The following is a 21,643-nucleotide window of genomic DNA, read 5'->3' on the forward strand; positions in this document are numbered from 1 at the left end:
TACTACAGAGTTCTTGTGAGATATGGATTCGATACTTCTGAGTTGAGTAGAGATGGAAACCCATCTCACAATTGCAATGTGAATGTTTTAACTTCAAATACGGCTTATCTGAGAATTTCAACTGAGTCTAATTTTTTTCATCTTCTTCGGAGGTGTATAGGCAGTGTGGACCTAAGCCAGGATAGCAACATTTGTGAAGTAATGTATCACCTTAGAAATAAGGGTATGAGAAAGCAAGTAAAGTTTAGACCTCATGAACTTTTGGTTTAGTTCTTAATGAGTTTAGATTACAGGATGACTTACTGGGAAAAAAAAAAAAAAAGGATTTAATTCAATTTTAGAAGTTTGAATCTTGTTTTAGGGAGAACATAGGTGGAATGGATTCTTCTGAGTCATTCTGCTTAAACGCATCAAATAAAACTGTAAAGAATTAAGTGTATTGAAACAATTTATTGCTTATTCGTTATGACACATAGAGGAAGGATATATACAATCTGTTTAAAGAATAAAATGATTTCAATAGGTACCCTCAGACACATGGTACTCCTAAATAAACTCATTGCAGAGAGCTTCCTCGTAATAAAATTTCCCTCTATTGCACCATGAAAGTTTTAATATTACTAATTTAATTAACTTCACCAAAGAAGAAGGATTCCCAAATGTCTTGAACAAACTTTAAATCATAGCTAATTTTGAAGCACTTAACATTTATGATTAGCACTGGTAGGCATATGTGACAATGTATTTTCAGATTCCCACCTTTCTGCTGTATCTGGGAGCTGTATCTCTTGGGGAAAATGCAAAATAAGGATCTGTTTTTCTATTTATTTATTTATTTATTATTTTATATTCATGTTAACTTTTAGAAAACATCCATTTTAATGTGTGCAATCCATTGGAAGTATAGAAACCATCCACAGAAACATTTTAAATACAAATTGACCTTTTCTTTTTGATAAATAAAGCTTATTTTTCTGTAAAAGAAAATTCTTTATCTTTACAATATATATTTACTATAAGTGTATGACATAAAACATAACTTTCTTCTAAATTCCCTAAATGCTGTTTCTATTATTTTATGACATTTTAAAAACATTTACATTATGTTGGAAAGGAATATTAAGAGCATAACATATTAAGTGCTGAAGACATTGTGTTAAAACATCACTGTTTTTGAAATCAGAAATGTATTTTGCCTTTAAGAATTGTCTACATACTTAGTTAATGCTTTGAAGGGAAAGTATAAATTAAACAAATCTTCTTTGAGAGACTATAAATAATTCAGTCGAATTAACCAGTTGAATAAAACCTGTCGAATTTGAGGACACAGGTATGATCTAAATCTGCTTAACAGACTTTTGACTAATCATAAATTCATTCTGTTTTGACTAATCATAAATCCATTCTGTTTTTCTCAGGATTTTTAAAAAGTAAAATTTATTGGAATCTAGGATGTGTATGTAGTAGTATGTATATAATAGCTGTATTTTGTGCTAACTATAGCTAAAAACTTGGAAAGCAGATAATCTGACAGTCCAAATTCAAAAACAAAACAAACAAAAAACTACCAACAAAAAACAAAACAAAACACCACCAACAAAACAAACAAACAAAAAACAGCAACCAAAAAACACATTTTAAAAGCTATCTTCTATAGAAGAGAGTTGTGAATACAAATCAAAACCAGTCAAGAGTTAAATCAGGGACTAGATACCAGCACTGTTAGCTATTTCCAATAATACAAAATTGCATGCCTCAAATTACAGAAAATGATTTATCTGTGTACTGGAGAACTGATTTACACCCTTTGTGCACCACCCTGGAACTTTCATTGCATTCATAATGACAAGAATCAGCCAAAAACAATGTATGATGTATACCTTAAGCCAACATCTGATCTTGGACTACTGTAAGATTTCTATTTTTTCAATTTCTCAAAGGTGAGTGAAAGTGGCAGTAAAAAAATTGGTTTGAATTTTTAATGCCAATAATTCTTTTTACTTACTTGAAAGTAAGAAAGATGCTTACTGCGAAAGGCACAAGAAGATAGGAGTGTAGAACTCTAATCACCATTGGCTCCCATGCTGTTGTACCTTGATGGCAATCAGCCTTTCCCTGTAGGGACATCAGAGATTTTACTGAAAATATATAGTGAAAAGAAGAGTGTGGAAGTGCGTCAGTGGCTTGCGACCTGAACCATTATGACACTGATCATATTACTGATCATATTACTGATAAAAGTGAAAATGCACTCACAAAATGTCATGTCTGTCTTAAACCAATTCTAACACGCTCAGAGCAGACACTGCAAAGGCCTGAATCATTTTGTGGTTTCCATCAATGATAATATAGCCAATGTAATAACAATTCCGCTATAAAAACATAACTTTTCTAAAGAATACATGGATGACATAAGCAGGAATACTTTAAATAGAGTACGTTGAATAGACGCCATTGAAATGCAAGTACAAAGTATTGAGAAAAATGTTGTTCTGTTTTATTTCTTTTCCTTAGTTATTGAAAAGAAAAAAAGATATTTTTTAAGCAAGAATGTAAGAACCCAAGAATGACTATATAGGTTTAGCTCAACTGTATTCCTTCAATACCAGGTGCTTCATAGGTCAGTGATTAGGAGGAGTAAAAACAGGACAAGAATATATAGTATTCCCAGTAAAACTTATCCCTTTTTTTTTTTTCTTTTTTTTTTTTCTCCAGATTAGGAGTTTTCCTGAGCCTGGTGTGATTTTGTCAGATTAGCAACTCTCAATGAAACTTTCTTCTGTGTAATTACCCTGTTTCCTCTTGAATCCACCCATAACATCACAAGGTGTTCCACAGGTCTACTTCTGTTAAACACCAAGTACTTCTGTTTCCCTGGAGCATGGCTGCTGTTAGCTTCATCTGATAGTCCCAAATTCTTGTACCAGACGAGACAAGGAACAGCTGGTCCCTATCTACCTCCCCTGTGACACCATGATTTTTTCAACCTTTTTTATGCCCCCAAAACTTCCCTTTTCTAGGCTGAAAATTCTTAGCACTCAGAAATATTGTCTTGCATGATATTACAATCATCCCTGTTTTGGTGGTTATCTGAATATGTTTGCTAATTTCTACAAGTTAAAACACCTGCCCCAAAATAGTAGGCAAAGGTATCAAGGCTAATAATTGATCATTAATTTTTCTTTTATTCTTTTTTTTTTTTTTTTTCTTCCCTGGTTGTCTATACATTGATGGTGTAGGAGAATTAATGACGTAAGCAGAAGTTGCTTTTAAAAACTGTCATTTACCCAGTTGCTGTTTACATGATAAATGGTATTGTATGTCTCATTACTGCTAGTGACTACTGACTACTCTGCCCTAAAAATAAACCAGCAGCCACTGTTTGAGTTTGTAGGCTAATGGCAAGAAATGCATATCAGCAAGGTTTCAATTAACAGAGTATTGTATTTGCAGTGTTCTAACCTATGCTAGAGATATTCTGGCACTGACCTAAGAGGGGGGGTACACTTCTATTCTCACATCACCGTATTTGTACAGCTGTCTTGAGAAGACCTTATATACTGAACTCTATAGTTCAGGGCTCAGTAAGCTTCTATCTTTAGTATTGCTTCAGTGAGCTTGCCACTTTCCATTTGAGGATATGAAACTTCAATTGTCTTCCTGTAATTCAGCTGAGTGGTTAAGACCTGTGCGCCATTTTGGGTATTTTGGGAGAAATTGAAGATTCCTGTAGTTTGTTATCTGAAAAGGTGAATTTGTATTGTCTTTCAAAATTATTATTATTATTATATTAATTATTATTATTATTACATTAAGGTGCTTTTCTAAATAATAGGAGCATGGAGAAGGCATAGATATGCCTATAGAAGGAAGTATAGGTATGTTCTATTATTTCTGAAATATACTTTGTTGTTAGTTCACTAATATACGAAATTCCACATTTTCCCATGTTACGCTTTAATGCTGTGCTAGAAATTTTGTAGTGGGTGTTTTAGATAGTTGCTATTGGACAACAACACAGTATCACCGCTATGAAAGCAGTGTGGAAAATTGAATTTGTTTTATTTTTTTTTAGAACTGAAATGTGAATAAAACATTGCTTATGACCCTTTCATAAATACAAGCTCAACAATCAGAAGATTTTTTATGAGTACGTATATTTTATGAGTAAGTGATGTTTTCTGCTAGCATCATTTCCCTTGCATTCTGTATTTCCAGAGAGAATTGTAATATTTTCTTGTGCAGAACTCTGTTTTGGCACATTGCTAACAGCAGTAGATGTTAGGTACTGTCTATTGCCCTGCCTCTGCCAACAACCACGAACAGAATGTTTGCATCTGCTTTGAGCCATGCACCAAATTGGAAACAGTTGTTGTGCTTATATTGTGCCTGCACAATTGACTGATGACAACTACCCTTCAGAGTATATGGGGGTTTTATGCCTAATTATTTTTACTGCAGAGCTGGGAACTTAAGAAACTCCTATGAGCAAATCTCAGATAACTTGAAGTTAGAAATAATAGGATAGTGAGAATTTAAAAGATGATAAAAATTTGTCTGAAGCCAGAAAATAGCTTTTCAGAAGTAGATTTATCCTTTCACCTTGGATATTTTAAATATTGCTGATTTTTATTTTTCATTTCCTTAGTAATTACTATAAATGCAGCAATCAGTACTACACTTTCCCCATGACATTTTCAAATGCTTTTCTAGTACCTCCTCCTCCTTTCCTGGAAGTAATATGTTTTTCTATGCATTGCATGCGGCTTTGAGGTGCTAAGCTTTGTAATTATCTGCCAAAAAGCATTCTACAAGTATTGTCACATTTTTCTCACATAAATTATGGTAGTTTAACCAAACCAGTAAGAAAATGAAAAATTAAATTTTCCGGGAAACTGAAATTTAGTTGAAACATTTTTGCTTTTCTTTTAAAAAAAATATTAAATGAACATATATCTGAAACCAGAGATAATAAGATTTAAACAGATTTTTAGTGAAATGAATGGTAATAGTTTTGGTCATAAATTATGTTATTTGCAATCAAAATATGCTTAAAACAAATGAATATTTTCTTAATTTATTTCACCATGGAACTATTAAATTAACAAGTAAACTATCTGATTCTTATATTGGAATTCAGTTGGTGTTTAATTTGGTTGGGCTTTAAAAATGAAATTTCTGTAAAGAAAACTTTTTTTGTGTATATTTTCATATATAATAGGTATATCATTTTGAAATACTTCAAAGCATGCAGTCATGGCTAAGGTGTGTGTTGTTGTTTGTGATTCCTCTTTTAAATATAAATAAAGCTATTCTACAATATCAGCCATTTCAAAAATGCTATCCATAAGCAGGAATGCTTACTGCTTCTTGGAAATGAGATCATACCCAAGTGAGAAGTTGGTCTGATGAGATGCCGTCTTTTAAAGGGAAAAGCATCTAAGTTTCCAGGTTTCGAATGAAGCTACTTTGGGTTTAGTAGCCTAATGTGTTGCTGTGCTTTATTGCCTCTATATTCAGAGAAAGTAAAGATAGCTATGACTGTAGCCATATATCTCAGAAATATTTGATTGCTAAGAAACCCTCTTTGGAAAACAAACACAATATATTAAGTGCCATATACATTCTAACAATTTTTGCATGTTTATGCTTACAAATATTAAACTGAAAGTGTAGACTTAAAATCTCGTCAATGTCAACAGTTATCCTGACTACTTGAGCACAGCAAATAACCATGTTCAAAAAGCCTGTGTGTTCCCATAGATAGCTGTCCTAAGCTGTGGGCTTTCGTTGTGGTTCAGTGTAGTTTATAGCAGAATGTATGGATTTAAACAAATATAATACTGAAGAACTTTAGTGGACAATGCAACCAAAGATTATTGAGAAAGCCATGTATTTTCACTAAAGCTCTAAAAGTAAAAGCAGAATGTCTTTTACCAGGAGCAGTGATCGGAATTTATTGCGCAAACTTTATTAAATCCTTTCCTTATATATCTGCTTTTTAGAATTTGTTTCTTTTGTTCAAGAAATTATATGCATACATGATTTCATTTTTGTTTTATTTTAAAGGATTTTTTTTCAACTTTCAGTGGAATTTCTAATGCAAAGTATCTTTTCTTTAACTGCCTTTTTTTTTTTTTCTTTTTTTTTTTTCTTTCCCTAATGCAGGGGATTGTCAGTAACACTGGCTAATGGTGCACTGCAGGAAGAAAAAGGGTAGCAGCTCACACTTAGCAAGTGACAGTACCAGAGCAGGTGCAATACCTGAGGTCAGTGCAGCAGAAGATGCTTAGACACGGCTCAGCCAATCTCCCCACAGTTGTGTGGAATCTCTCAGAAACTACAAAAAATCCTGCTGGGTTGAAGAAAATCTGTAATTACAGACAGTCTGTACCCAATTACACCAACAAAAGCAACCACTTATATGAACTATGATTATTGTATTGTGTAGGAATTTGGCAGTGATAAAGGCATGTGGGCTAAGTTTCTTGAGAAAAGAATTTCTCACTTAAAAATTGTTTCTAAATTATTGCCAGTAGATCCCTCTCTAGAACTCATTGTATCGTAAAAATTGTAATAAAAAGTAAGTACTGTCACAGACATGGTGCATACATAAACCATCCTTAAGAATGGGCATTTGAAGTGCTGAAACAAAAACAATGCATTTACAAGCTATGTAAAGCCATCACAGTCAAAAAGGTAATAACCCAGTATAGGGCTCTACTTGCTATTCTCTACCACCAGAGAGAATGCTTCATAAAATGTAGAAAAAATAGATGGGCATCTTGTGAATTTTGTGTTTGGAAATTCAGAAAATAAGATACAGAAATGTGGACATCCCCAAAGGAACTTCTGCCTTCTTTGCTGTTGTCAAGCTGTGGACAAGGTTAGGAGTACGAGAGTTTCTCATATCTGAGGGTAAGAGAAAGAGGGAGGCTTTTTGCTGAGGAAAAGCTGAGACTGAGAGGAAAGGCCATCTAGGAAACCTTTAGATGACCCTGGTAGCAGATGTATATAAACGTCCAAATTTACATGTTTGGGATTTGGTTAAGCGTTCGTATGACATAGTTTTGTGCCTGCCTATTTTGCCTAATGTTTATTTTGTTTCAGTAGTTCATATGCTGAGCTCAATTTTAAATGAGCTGCTTCAAGGTAGGGTGCATTCATCATTATGGGAATCAAAGGAAGATAAGTATTTAATTCATTCCAATAAAACCTTTATTGTCTTGTAGAGTTCTGCAATTGCATGGATTCATTTGGCAGGCCTTCATTGTGTTGCTTTGCCTGTGTAGCACAGAATAATGGTAGCAACATTTCATTAAGAGGCAGCCATGCTAAAACCTAATAAAAACTTAATATCCTGTATGACTGCCCTATAGATTCGACTCTCTTTAGTGGATATAACTTCTTTTCTGTCATGACTTGACTGTTATAATTATATGCAACCCTTGTAAACTATTTGTTGCTTTTGGTACTAGTTTCATGTCAGGGTAGATATGTTCCAGTGGGTTGTATGTTTGTTTTGTGTACCTTTATTTATAGTAATGGGTTCATTTCAATGAGTCTATTCATATGGTGTTCCATGAGGATATATTTCAGGAACAGGTGTGAGCTAATTTATTTGTGGAAAAGGGTTGGCCCTTTTTAAGCTTTACACAATGGTCTTCTGAAATTATAGCTACTCCAGGGGTGGACAGCAAACATCATTTTTAGTGTGAGGTGTTAGGGAACAATGAATTGATGTATAGTAAACACAGGCAGACTTTTTTAAAGATTCTATTTGTAAAGCCTTCTGTAAGAAGATTAGCAGTCTTTACTTTCCTATCTATATCCTCCTTCTGCAGGAGATGCCTGGTGGTGTATGAGGGCTACGACATGCACACAAAGGAACGGTTCATGATGTCTTTTCCTTTAATTTGTATGTGATGATATGTAAAGCTATTAATATCTCTTGCAACACACTGACACTTCCAGTAATGGAGGCATGTCTGACCATAAATAGGGTTTTGCAACTTACACATAAAAGCTGGATATCCTTGGAAGGCTAGATTCATTGTTTTTACCTCTAGCATTTCTATGATTGAAGAGGTTCAAACAGTAGCCTGTTCTTCAGGAACAGACTTTCTGTGGTACGATAGTGATTTTTCCCTGTAAATCGATTAATTAAATTAATACTGTAAACAAACAAACAAGCAAAACCAACCACAGTATTAGTAGACAAATCTGTAGTGTTTTGCTTTTTTTTTAGCAGCTGAGCTAATTCAATTTATTTTTTTCTACAAAGGCACATCAGCAGTGGAGCATAAGATGCTCAATTACAACTCTGCAGTTGAGTGAAAGGAATCTGGGATCCCCAAAATCTTTTCTGCTTGCCTTTAAATAAGCAGACAAACAGATCACAGCTGACCTAGTGGAACATGTCCCTGCCTGTGGCAGGGGGTGAAGGTGGGGGTGGAACTTGGTGATATTTAAAGTCCCTTCCATGGGTTGACATTCTGATTCTATGATTTATAGAATTGTAGGAATTTGGCATATAAACTAGCCCAGCCAAGTTATTACCCTTAAGCCTTCTATTCTATAGACTAATGAAAAATTAAAACACCACATTATAAATGAAAACATCCCCCTTTTTTTTTTTCTCATAACAATAGGAAGAAAATGGCAGTATCTGAGACTTTTTTTTTTTTTAAATGTATATTCATATGCATTTTTCAGCTTCTGTTCATCATTCTGTTTCTATAATCATTTTATTTTAAGTTGGAGAACATTTCTGGCAAAAACAAATGATTTGCAGGTTCATGATAGATGATCCAAAGAGCTAGATGCTTATGTCCTTCCGTCTCTTCTTGTTTTAGTAACATGAGGAGGTGGATATATTAATAGCAGAATATTTGCTTTTCATAGATGAATATTGAATGATGGAATTTATGTTGTTGATGGTCTTCTATTCATTGCAGTTTTTGATGGACACAGTCAGTCTGGATTTCCTTAAAAATTCAGGTCCAGCAGAATGTATGTTGCTTAGCATTTGGTGAAGAAAACTATGCCTCTGTAAATGTGTGGTCACTGTAAATGTAGGTATGTGCTAACTTTTAGTCATTTGGCTTGACGGAAAAACTAGAACAGTGATAGAAGCCTATCTATCTTTGCATTGAGTATTATGCATTACTTGTTCAGCTAATTTGTCTCCAAAATAAATAAAATATTCCATAGGTTTGCTTTGTCTCACATATCTTAAGCAAATTTGCAAGCTTTGACATGTGAGCTTCCACACAATTTATTTACCGTAGTTCAGACCTGAATTTCTCTTGCTCTCTGTGATGGCATCTCAGTGTTCTTCCTCTTCTCCGCAATTGTTTTCAACATATAGTTAAAATTATCACCACAAGGTGGAGTTCTGAACTTTCCATCATGAACAATCATTTCAGTGTATCAATGGGGAGCAAATATAATGTCTTTCTAACTATTATATTTCAATTATATCTGAAATTTGCAAGAGTGTTTATCAGTATAAACATTCAGCAGAAGTAAATAACTTTGGAATTATTCCTATGGCCAAGACAGTGTCTTAATGCATAGTTAGTAGAGGTTTTAAACTTGCGTTTTTTTTGTCTTTTCTAGTCAGGTATGCAAAGCTGAGGGGGAAAAAATAACTAAAGTAATAGATTCTAATATAGCTTTACTCTCTAAGAATCTTTTCTTCATCTTTTTCTATTCCCTTATACAGTCACTAAGGACAAAGGTCCTTTCGCACATTAAAGATGATCTTACTTGCGTTTACAGAGAAGGAATTTTCTGCCAAATAGACACTTGAAGTTTTTGTAATAAAAACACCATCTACACTTATCACCTATATCAACAATGAATTTTTATAATTTATGGGATGTGGTACAATTAGTTGGCTGTTTAAAGGAACTCTTATGCATGCACAAACAGATTCTAAGTACACTTTTCTGTTTCAGTTATTTAGTTTACAGGATTTATTATTTTGTAACTGTGACAAGATTTTCAAATACTGATAGAGATTTAACAACTACATAGTTCTATAGGAATTTTTATTTGTTCTGTCCTATAAATATAGCTTTCTATATTATTAGCTTTCTTTATATTAAATTTAGCTTTCTATATTTATGGGACATATCAGTGTTTCTAAGAAACACATCAGTGTTTCTAATCCATTGTAAACTACTACTTTTACTTGTATGTATATCAGATCTCAGTTGTAATAGTTTAACTTGTGTCTTTGAATAACTAAGCTTCAGAGTCTGAAAATTAGTTCAGAACTCTTCCTGTTGCACAAGGCAACTGCAGGAGCTAATTGAAGGAGTTGTAGCAGAGGAGCTGATAGCAATTTGGCATGTTGTGGTGCTGAAAGGACAGCTCATGGCAGCACGAAGGGGCTTTGCTTCAATGATGGCGTATGCACAAGAGGTATAGAAATTATGAGAATACAACAATCATATAGAAACGATCTGTTAGAAGTTTTTAAAAGTACATTTGTAGTGAATATTATTGATTATAAAGAAAAAAATGTAGTTCTTAGTGCTCTTCTTCATTACGGAATACACTACAGTCTCCGAGGTCATACAGACTTGTACTTCAGAAGGACTGTGATTAAGCTCTTCCTTTAAATGTTCCTGCTTTAATGCTTAGGAGGAAAAAAAAAAAAAAAAAAAAGGTAAAATATTGGGTTTTGTTGCATTACTTTATGACATGATGTGTTAATCTTTCCCTCACCTTCTCTGCAAATCCCTTGCTTTAGGATGTCATGCAATATGATTTTAGTCTGTTATGTTACTCAATAGTGATGAAAAGTTCAAACTATTAAGCTTTAATCAAACAAAAGCAAACCAGCAGAATTATAATGAGGCAATTAACACTTTGCTCTAATTCTCCTTAACCCAGTTACTCAGTCATTAGGAATTTCATCTCTGATATATTGAGCAAACTTTGAAAATCTTATTGATCTTTTCACTTTTCATGATCTTTTTGCTGAAGACAAACAAACCCCTCAAACAAACAAACTTTACTTTAAAGGTAAAAGTGAAATACTCTAGATAATAAAAGCTATATTCAGTAGTTTCACACCCAAAAATATGTGGATATCCTTATTGTTATGATAGAAAATTATCCAAATAATGACCAGAAATGATTTTTTTTGATTGGCAGGTTCAGAAAGAATTCTCATCTAATTATCCTACTAATTCTCTGTGGCTTTAAATGGCTCACAGCATGTTCAGTGTCAGCTCAATTTGTCATGAATATATTTAAATGAAGTATCTATCACACCTTCTGTGACCTGGTCCCCTACATAGGCGGACCCTCACTTGAGCTTCAACAGGAGTTAGTACAAAAACAGATCTGAGAACAAAATTAGGCCTTGTATATTTGAAATTCTGGAATGATAGTTACTGTTCTGCTGATACTACTATTTATTAAGGATTAAGTATTGAAATATTTTTAATAGTATGTTGTTTTTCACATGGCATAATTATAACCTCCTAAATGAAATAATTCCATGTCTTATGCTTTGCTGCTTTTTAGAGCATACTGCTCTGAGCAGGGACTTTGGACTAGATGTTCTCCAGAGATTCCTTTTAACCTCAAATGTTCTGTGATTCTATGATTCTGTGAAATTGTTTCCTGGTGAAACGAAGCTACCTGGGGCAGTCTCATGTTTTCACTTTGAGTTTCTATGTGATAACTACCAGTAATTCCCCAGATTTTTCTCTTTCAATGGGCTATTGTTTTTGTTGTTTTCTGCTGAAGTGAGAAAGACTGTATACTCTTCCATAGTCAAGCACACACAAACTGCTGACACTCCTTTTAGAAGATGGTCTTTTAGAATTCCTTTGCCAAACTCAAGATGATTAATGCAGACAAATCACAAGCAAATAAATTTGCTTTGGTTGTGCCATTCTCTAAGATGTTAACCTAGTTGTTACAGGCAATCTTTTAGTGCCTGGTAAAATAAGCACAGTGCTGCTCATGACCATATGTTAAGTAACATTTTATGATGTTTTTGTTTACTGAGTATTCCTTCATCATTCACTTTGCCGGTTATGTGGATAGTGGTTGTCCATTTTAAGTGGAACCATCCATTTTAACTGATACAATTCTAAGACTCCTTCCCTTTATATGATTTTCCTGTGAGGAACAGGAAAGGCTATTTTCTATACCATCACACCTAGTTGAGACTCCTACAGCTTGCTTAGTTCCTTCCCTATGTTCATATTTTAGCAACTTAACTTTCAGTTACTAGTATGGGATTCCTGTGGCTTTCTTCATTAGTGTTTGTCTGGCACTCCACTAACTTCTCAGCAGAGTGCCCTACTAACATCTTGTAAGAGGGCTCTCTGGTACCTGCTTTTAGCTTCATTAGTCTTTCTTTCCAGCTTTTCTGAAAAGCATCCTGCAGGCTCCTCCATGTTCTAGGCAAAGGTTCATTTTCTCCTTGAGTGAGGTCTTTGCTTCACGCGTGTTCTTCTGGACTTGCCAAACAGTGCATTTTCTTTGATGAATCCTTTATACAGTAACTCCTGAACTGCACATAAATATAACCATTCAAATAAACTGTATTCCAGTGAATATGAATTGCTTGTAAAAGGGACCATACTCAGAACACTAACTACATTGTGAAAATACTTGTTGATATCCTTATGGCTTTTGATGATCTCTTGAGGTCCGTTCCAACCCCTACAATTCTGTGATTCTATGATTCGTGTACTTTCAAATGACTGAATGTTTTTCCCCAATGTGTATATCTCTGGGGACAAAGTAGTCTGGGGAATACAGAAACCTGTTCTAACTGGAAAATATGACCTGATCTCATTTTCACAAAGCTGTCCTGGGGAAGTTATATCTTCAAGAGGATGCTCCAGGCCTAAGTCTTCTTTTACTCCTTCTTTAGGAACAGTTCCTCCGGTCCTGTTCTGCTCTCTAAACACTGCCTCCTGGAACTAGGAATTACTTAATCCTATTACTCCTCTAGTTGGATGCAGTTCCAGTTATCTAGCTATTCTTTGTTTCAACAGCCTCAAAACAAGTGAAAGGAGTGTGGTGGTTTTACCTTGCTAGGCAGATGAACCCCATCGCAACCGCTCTCACCTGCTCACGCTCTCAGAAGAGGAGGGGAAGAAGAAAAGCAAAGAAACAACTCATGATTTGGGATAAAGATAATATAATTAAAGGAAAAATAATTATTAAGGGAAATTATTATTAATTAAATAATTTAACTAAAAGGAAAAGGGAAAGGGGAAAAGGGAAAAACAAAACAAAACAAGCAAAGGTCGTGTGGAAGTGCAGAGGGAAGAAATTATTCTCTACTTCCTACCAACGAGTGATGCTTGACCATGTTCTTGAAGCAGGGCCTCAAGGCATGTAGCAGTTGTTTAGACGGACAGATGTTTTCACAACGAGAGCCCACCCCACCCCTCTACTTTTTTTTTTCCACCTTTTATTGCTGAGTGTGATATCATATGGTATGGAATATCCCTTTGGTTGGTTTAGGTCAGCCGCCCTGGTGATGTTCCTTCCTCAATTCTTGCCCACCCCCAGCCTGCTGGCTCGGCGGGGGGGGGGGCGTAGAGGAAGTCCTGACGCTGTGCCAATATTGCTCAGCAGTAGACACAACACTGGTGTGATACCAGTGCTGTTCTAGCTACAAGTGCAGAGCACAGCTCTGTATGGGCTGCTGCAGGGAAAGTTAACTCCATCCCAGCCAGACCCAGTACAAGGAGATAAAGTGATGGTCATGCAGGACACCATTTTGTTATTTTTCATCTGTCCTTTATTTTGTTTTTATGAAACAGAACCATCGTATTGAATCATAGTACTTTTTTTTTTTTTTTTCAGTTGCAAACATAAACAGGCAGTTTACAGGAACAGGCAAAAAATCCTTATTCTAGTGTTGGGAGAATCAGAGAAAATTAAAAGCAACTCGTGCAACCTAAATGGGCACCTAAGCTTTCTAATAACAAGAATGTCTGTTTTTCTAATCTAATAATTTTGCTAATGTATAGTTCATCTTTTTTTTTCTTTTTTTTTTTTTTTTCCTCCTGTTACTCAGTAGTAACAAAATTTAGTCAAAGTTATCCAGTTGTTGCAGTTTTCTGGTCCTTTAATGAAGGTATGATACCTGCTTGCTGTTCTCAAGATCAGTGACTGTGTAGTAAACCAGAAGGTATCCTAGAAACCCAGCCTATAGCCCCCTTCCTGGGGCAACACTGGGCTATTGCTGCCAAAGGTAAGCACTTCTGTCAGCGTGATTTTTGAATGAGTTCAGTGCTGTCTGATATATTTGGCTGTGGTCAGACTATGATTTCTTTGTCTACTGGGAATGTAATCCCGACAAGAGATCCCAATAGCAGAAAGAGAGAGGGAAAGGACGGAATAAGGGATTCCAGAATGGGCTTCTTTGAGAACAGGTGATCTGAATATCTGTTTCTACTATTTGTACAGTAATTAAATATATATTTATGACTGGAATTGGTCTCAGGACAGAGTCCTGTCTATCCTCTTATGAGAATTAGGATTACCCCAATGGATATTTATTTAACTTGTTCTTAAAAAAAATCATGCATGTTGATATATGGATTCCCTATCAATGATAATCTGTGCCGTCATTTAACTGTCCTGATAGCTAGGCTGTTTTCAATTAGCATGTGATGTAAAACCCCTCTGCTATATTGGTAGTTCTAATTAAAAACAGATTTAATTTATCTACATCTTTCTTAAAATATCAAGCCACAAACTGAAAAAGTGCTGTCATGGAACTTCAGGAATGAAGTTCAGGAGATATTACTTGTTTCTGTCAATGAATTTAAAATTATACTTCACTTTGTGGCAACAACATTGTATTTTTGGATCATTATTCACTTTGTGATCCACTATACCTTCATACCTTTTTCCATTATTTATGCAGTTGTACAATATTTTCTCATTTTGAAATGTTCAGCATTTGAGGAAAAGTGCAATGACTATTCTTCTCCCCTGCCAAAATGAAAGACAACGTGCTGTGTTCCTGATTTAGAAGAATCATGTTATCATTTGATCAGGTCTCCAAATTCATTAAAATGTTGACCTCTCTAAATGACTAAAAAACAATCCTATAATATGATGACAAACCTTGAGATTGAGTGCTTTCTACTAATTCATATATTTGCTTGATTCTAATATTTAATTTATAAGCCAAATTCTGTTCTTTGGTATTCTGGGGTAAAAACACTGCCGTTGTCCTTCTAGATCTGACCTCATTAAAACCGAAAATAGTGTATATCTCTTATTACAGAAATAGTTTATCCAAAAGGAACTGTGTAAGGAATATAGCTAGCCTGGTGTTTTTTTTTTTTTTTTTTTCTTTTTTCTTTTTATAACCCCTCTGTATAATGTAACACTTTACATCATCTGAAGGAAAATATTTTTGTATCAAAATCTTGTTCTGGATATGATGCCTCCTGTTCTGGATGTGATGATCAGGGAATTCTCTTTTACTGCTCTCCTGTATTAGAACCAGTTATGGCCCATATAACTGTCATTGTTTCAGTAACCTGCAAATTTATTGCTGTAATGAAGCTTCCCGATAAACAAAGTTATTCTTATTTATTAAGTCAGCAGTTGAATCTACAGCTGAACAGAGAGGCTTATTGTGTAAAGATCTGAGGTTATATGTAACATATTTTGAAATGCTGTATATGGAGGGCGAATATAGTCATGGTTACGGCAGTGGGCAGGAAATCACAGTTTTGAGTCTTGGCTGTGCCACAGACTTTCTGTGTGACTTTGGACAAGCTACTCTTTGTGCATTAGCTAATAGTACTATCTCTATCTCCCAGGGGTGTTGTGAGAATACATTCATTAATGTTTGTAAGGCGCTTGGATATTATAGAGATGGGGCCATATAAGCACTTAGAGAAACAATCCATTTTTGCAACAATGTGCATCTTCCTGACTAAGGACTTTTTTGCTGGAAGTTTTTCATCAATGCTTACTATGAATAAATCTACTTTATAATGATATAGTGAGGTTAAACTGCATTTTGGAGTGTGGTTTCACTTTAGTATTCAGAACAGGTGGGAACAGTCATAAGTTTGAAAGCTGTTCCCAAGGAAAGAGAATAGAATTTTTATACTCAGACATTTGAATAGAAAAGATACCTCTCGTGATTCATCTAGTTCAAAACATGGAGGATTATTTACATCTGTATCTGTCTCACAAATAGTTTATTCTATTTTAAGCACTTCTCATTACATTGTCTAAACTACCTCCTCAGGCAAGTCATTTCATTGCCTAATTGCCTTTAAAGTTAAACAGTTTGCTCAAATGTCTACCCTATTTTTTTTTCCGTGTGGAAATAAGCTACTCTTTCAGTCTGTCCTTTCTTTCTGAAATAACCTTCACTCACTCGTGCTCAGTTCAGATGCACAACACAGTTATAGCAGGTTAACAAGGTATTGCTTTAGAGCTGATGGGAGGTAAATTGGTGAGCCACTGTAATTTGATTTGATAATTTGCCTGGCTGAGTGCTGTATGGTATTAAAATCTGAATATGGGGCTCAGAGCATTAGCACCAAGGAGAAAAAAATAAATAAATAAAATAAAAATTAAGTATTCCCAAGACCTTCATGGAGAACTTGTTGGTGAGAGGTTTCCAGTCTAGGAGAGTAGATGCTGCAAAGACTTCATAAAGGGTTTTGTTTTGTTTTGTTTTGTTTTCATTCATAGAAACTAGTGGCAGATAAATTATGGAAGTAAGGGATCTGGATGAGTCTGAGCATTCCTTGAGGAAAGTGGAACTCTACAGTTTTGAGGCTGAGGAAACAAAGTATATGTTGTGCATCTGTGTAAAACTTTTTACTTTTGAGCCCCGAGTCTAACCAAATTTCTCAGAGAGACAAAAGTATCATATACTTCAATTGCAAAAGTTTCTGAAAATCCATGATCATTGGAAGACAGAGACCCTATAAATGCCCCGATGCTGGGAACAGACATTGTGTTCTCTATTTCTTTGTTAAATCTAGAGAATCGACATGGTCTTCAGCTGGATAGTTGTGAGAAATCAGAGCTTGCAGTCAATTCCAAAATGTAAACTTATATGAAAACTGACCTCATTTATTCTGGGGCTCATGGGATTGCTTATTATTAATTTACAGTTTGCAGTGAAGTCCATCCCTGCACTATTTGTTGTTTGAATATGTACTGAGTAGGATTGCTTTTTAACAAAGTTCCCATATTAGTGATAGTGGAAATGCTTCTGAAGGTGATGGCTTCTCACGATGAGTATTGTTTTTAAACTACGGTCAGACATTCTTAGCAGTGCACAAGGACAGAGCAACACTATTTATTTATTTATTTATTTTCTGTCAATTAGGATTGGGAATTGAATGGGGTTGATATTATCCTTGTATCCTATACACATATGTAAAATATACTACACTGGACAGAAGAACTACAAATGAAAGAAGGAAGTAAGGTACAATATTCCAGCATTGTACAAAGTTATTACAAACGGATCTACAGGTAGCAACTCGTAATCTTAACTTGGATTCACAGCCATCAGTCTGCTCCCAATCTGATGTGTTGTATCTTGTTTTCTGGGCTTAGCTAAAGACTCAGTACAGCCATCTCTCCTTTCAGTCTGTCAGTAGATGCAGGACCTATGTTTGGGGATTCTTAATCAGAATTCCTGATTTTATAATAAAACTTGATGCAGGGTTGAATAAAAAGTATCAGTAAAGCTAAGAAGAGGAAACATCATTAATGAGATATTATTATTTTGTTTATAGTTGTTGTTTATTATTATAGTTGTTTTACATAAAATATATTTTCAACTTACTTGTGCTGCTGTTTATTAGGCATTATTTAAGTCCTTGTTACTAAAAATTTCCTCTGTGAATATATTTTCATATGGCAATGACAATAAAATTTCTACCAAAATATTGTGAAAAAAAAAATATAACTCAAAGGATTACTGTTATCTTCTTAAAAAAATGCAGAAAGTTTTATATATTGTGTCAAACTAATCCTCTTTGATACACTGTGTGCGTCACACAAAAATAATTGGCATGATAATGACTAATATAAATAGAAAAAAACAGTGTACAAAACAAGAGATTACAGTTTACAAAACTCAGTTCTGATAGCCAATTAAAAAGATGACCACCAGAAACAGTTGAAAATTTAAATTTTTGTTAAATTTTTTTTTCATCCTGTGTTATGCCTGTCAAAAAGAAGATATACATCTTCAGCAGTATATCTGAAAAAGGAAAAGAAAACATTTAAACCTACTCAGACTATTACAGTTGCATTACTAGATTTTAATGACTGCCTTACAAAACTCTGATAACTTCTTGAGGCTGTTTTTCTATATACGAAGCAGCAGAGCATATAATCTGGAAAGGGGAAGAACCTTTTCCTTATGGCAAAGTAAATTGTTGTGATTTCTCACAGTAGGAGGTTATTGGCTCATATGCTGATTCTGTCCACTTTGATAGGATAACTTTATGGATAAACAGCTTCATACCTATGGTATGTCTTTAGGATTGATGCCAGTTGCACGTTTTCATCAACAGAATAACTTCTCCCTTCCTCATCTCCTTGGTGACCTTAAACCCTCAGGCAATGCTCAATATACAAGTAGACGTTATGTTGCTCATACTACCTGATATTTCAGTTTATGACATAAAGTACTCACTTCTTGTATCTTTTCTGTATTCTTCTAAAGTAATTATGAAGAAAACATGCTTATTTTAAAAACTAGTGTTACCTAGTGGAAGAAAAAAAAATCCGTTACATGTAGACAAAGAGAATACTCAAAGTAGCTGGCATTTAAAATACATCTAAAATACCCCTTGTAACCATAACAATTATTCTAGTTTATTATACTGTCTTTAGCTGTTCCTTCTTTTCTGCAAGTAATTGTCATGTGGTTGGGGAGTTTGGTTTGTTCTGTTTTTATGGAATTCCATTAGTTTTCTGGAGGAAAATAAAAGGAAGAAAAGTTCTTTTTTTTTTTTTTTTTTTTTTTTTCCTGGCATAGTTTCTTCATAGACAAACAAACAAACAAAAACCAAGAAAGCAAGCTGGTGTTGGATCCAACATTTGGTGGCATTATAGTTTAAGTTTTTATTTAATATGGCTGGGTTTTACTGTGAAGGCTAGATAAATGCTATGTACTATACTATATTTCATTTATAGGGAAGATATGAATACTTAGCCTCTTTCAAAGAAGGGAGGGAGAGGGAGGTGGGAAAGAGAGAGACTCACCTGGTTTCTGTCATGTCAGATGCAGTTGGGTAAGTGCTTCGTTAACTTATATTTGAAATGATTACTAAAAGCTCCTCTAAAATCAGTGAAGGTCAGTTTTATGAGTACTGTTCTCAGCATCTGAAAGTAGCCATTACATACAGCAGGATGATTATAAGGGGAAACTCTAAAGTCTTCAATTCTAAATCTTCAGGTGTGTGGGCTGTTAGACCCCCTAATGTTGTAGTTTATTCTGTGTTCATTTCCTTTTGCATTTTCAGAAGTGATTTCAATTGAATCATTTATGATTCTTCCATTCAGATTATAACAGCTATTTTGGAGCGGATAACCCTCAATGGCTGTATATGAGACATTGCCCGGGGTGCTTCCAAGATGCTTTTGAGCTGGGTAAGGAAATAACTGAGTGTTGACACATTCTGAAAGCACTATGGCATGGATCAAGAGCATATAGTTTATAAAATGTATTACTGACCTATTATTTTACGCATTAATGACAGAGTAGACTATACCCATTTCCTCTGAAGCGTTAAACAAAACCAAATAAGCACTATTAAATATATATATATCTCAAGTATTTTCAAAAATGAAATACAGTATCTATCTCTATATAGTAATTCATACATAAAAACGTTGTCATCATTACCAACTTATAATGTGTCTACTTTTTCCATAGTAGCCATTCAATGTATAATATTATATTAATGTAATGTTATATAATATTAGCATACTGGTGAAGTAAATTACTCAAATTTTTGCTGTGACGTTAAGGTCAAAGCTATCTGTTTCTGTGGGCATAGCTTAACCAATATACTAATATAAGACTTCAGCTTATATTCATGCTGTAATCTCTGATCATCCCTACTCTGTATGTGTTACCTTACAGACTCTTGTTCAGTCATGAGCAATTAGTTGTGATGAATCGTCTGCCCCTTCAGATACAGACACAGGCAACTAAAAACTGAACTTGAACCCTTGCACAATGAAGGCTGTATAGGCATGGGGTGTTGGTGTGGACCTTCCACTGAGTGTGCATGATGTGAAGAAATCAGAGAAAGCTTTCTGTCTCTTCTTCAAAAGCCCACTGATAAGTATGAAGATCAGGACAGTCCAGCACAGATGTGATGCTAAAATATCTCAGGAGCTGACACAAAGACAGGTCCATGGCCCACTCCTCTCCTTCTCTATTTAAGGTTAAGCAATGTCCAGGGAGAATTCATATTCTGCTGTAGAAGTACATGTTCTACCTCTTACAATGTTTGTTTAATGCTCTTTGTAATGTTTTATCCTTCTGAAATCTGACTGATGCAGTTACAGTGTCTGCAGTTTTTTTACTGAAGTTAGTTCACGCTGTGTGCTGCCAGTAGCTGAAGTTGCAACTTGACAAAGATAATTCTGCCTGGTATAGTAAGGGTGTAAATTTTTTTTTTATTTTTTTTTAAATGCCAAAATCTTAGATGCTCCATTTCATGTTGTAATTAAAGCTCTCTATTTTAAAACAATGTAAGCATACAGAAAAAGGGTTCCTATTAGAACAGCATAAATCAAAATGATACCAAAAAGGATATTACCCTTTACAAACATGCTTTTCACACACACAGAAAAGTCAAAACCTGCTATACAGTGGTCACTTCATTAACTGTAGTAAGATATAGACTGTCTGATGTGTCTGGCAAGTAGAAAAAAAAATCTACAAAAAAGCGCAAGCAAACAAGTAGTAAGTAAGTTACACATGGAGGAGAAGGTTATATAAATCTGCTTTTCCTACCATTATCCCACCCCAGGTGTACGTTGATAGGGCCTCCAGTGTGTTAATTCCTCAGAGCACAGGGTCCAGTAATAAATCTCATATTAGCTTGCAGTAATCCATTTTCATTCTACTGAACAAAATATGTCTTACACTATTTAGTGTTATCTGGACATATCTAATAATATCTAAAGACTGGCTAATACTTTTTTTTTTGTACTGTCAGAGCTAGTAGACTATATTATACATGAATGGCTTGCAAAATTATTGGTTTATATTTCAGAATGAAAAAACAAGTTTGTGTTCTAATTTTGCCTTTCCTTATTCGAGATTTTGAAATGAACTCCTGAAAACAGACCCAGAAGAAACTTAATGTATAATATTCTGGGTTCCCTTTAATGTCACAGTCTGATGCAGGTGTAAATTTTTTGAAAACACAAGAGTTTTCAGGCTTAAAACAAGAGTGCCATAGTGGTAAACCCATTTTGATTTATACATAAAATGTAATAATTGTTCATTTTGTGCATGTAACAATATTCAAATGTCTATATGAGGTTTTGAATATTTTTAAAGCATCTGCACATTTGTCTGAAAAATATTTGTTTCCCCTCCACTAGTTTATTTGCAACCAAAGAT

The 21,643-nt window shown here is 34.6% G+C and overlaps 1 protein-coding gene across 5 annotated transcripts in view; it reads left to right on the forward strand.

Annotated features, from left to right (window-relative positions):
• The window catches only part of TAFA5 (TAFA chemokine like family member 5), a 426,799-nt gene that overhangs the window by 80,872 nt on the left and 324,284 nt on the right, over window positions 1-21,643 (forward strand). The window contains exon 1 of one of the 5 annotated variants that reach the window (XR_005817402.1): window positions 19,461-19,650. The exons of the other annotated variants lie outside the window; for them this stretch is intronic. The gene's annotated coding sequence lies outside the window, so the exon portion shown is untranslated. Of the gene's footprint in view, window positions 1-19,460; window positions 19,651-21,643 lie in introns of those variants that run through there. 5 annotated transcript variants of the gene reach the window in all.

The sequence above is a fragment of the Cygnus olor genome, chromosome 1 (genome assembly GCF_009769625.2).
Source record: "Cygnus olor isolate bCygOlo1 chromosome 1, bCygOlo1.pri.v2, whole genome shotgun sequence".
Lineage (NCBI taxonomy): Eukaryota > Metazoa > Chordata > Aves > Anseriformes > Anatidae > Cygnus > Cygnus olor.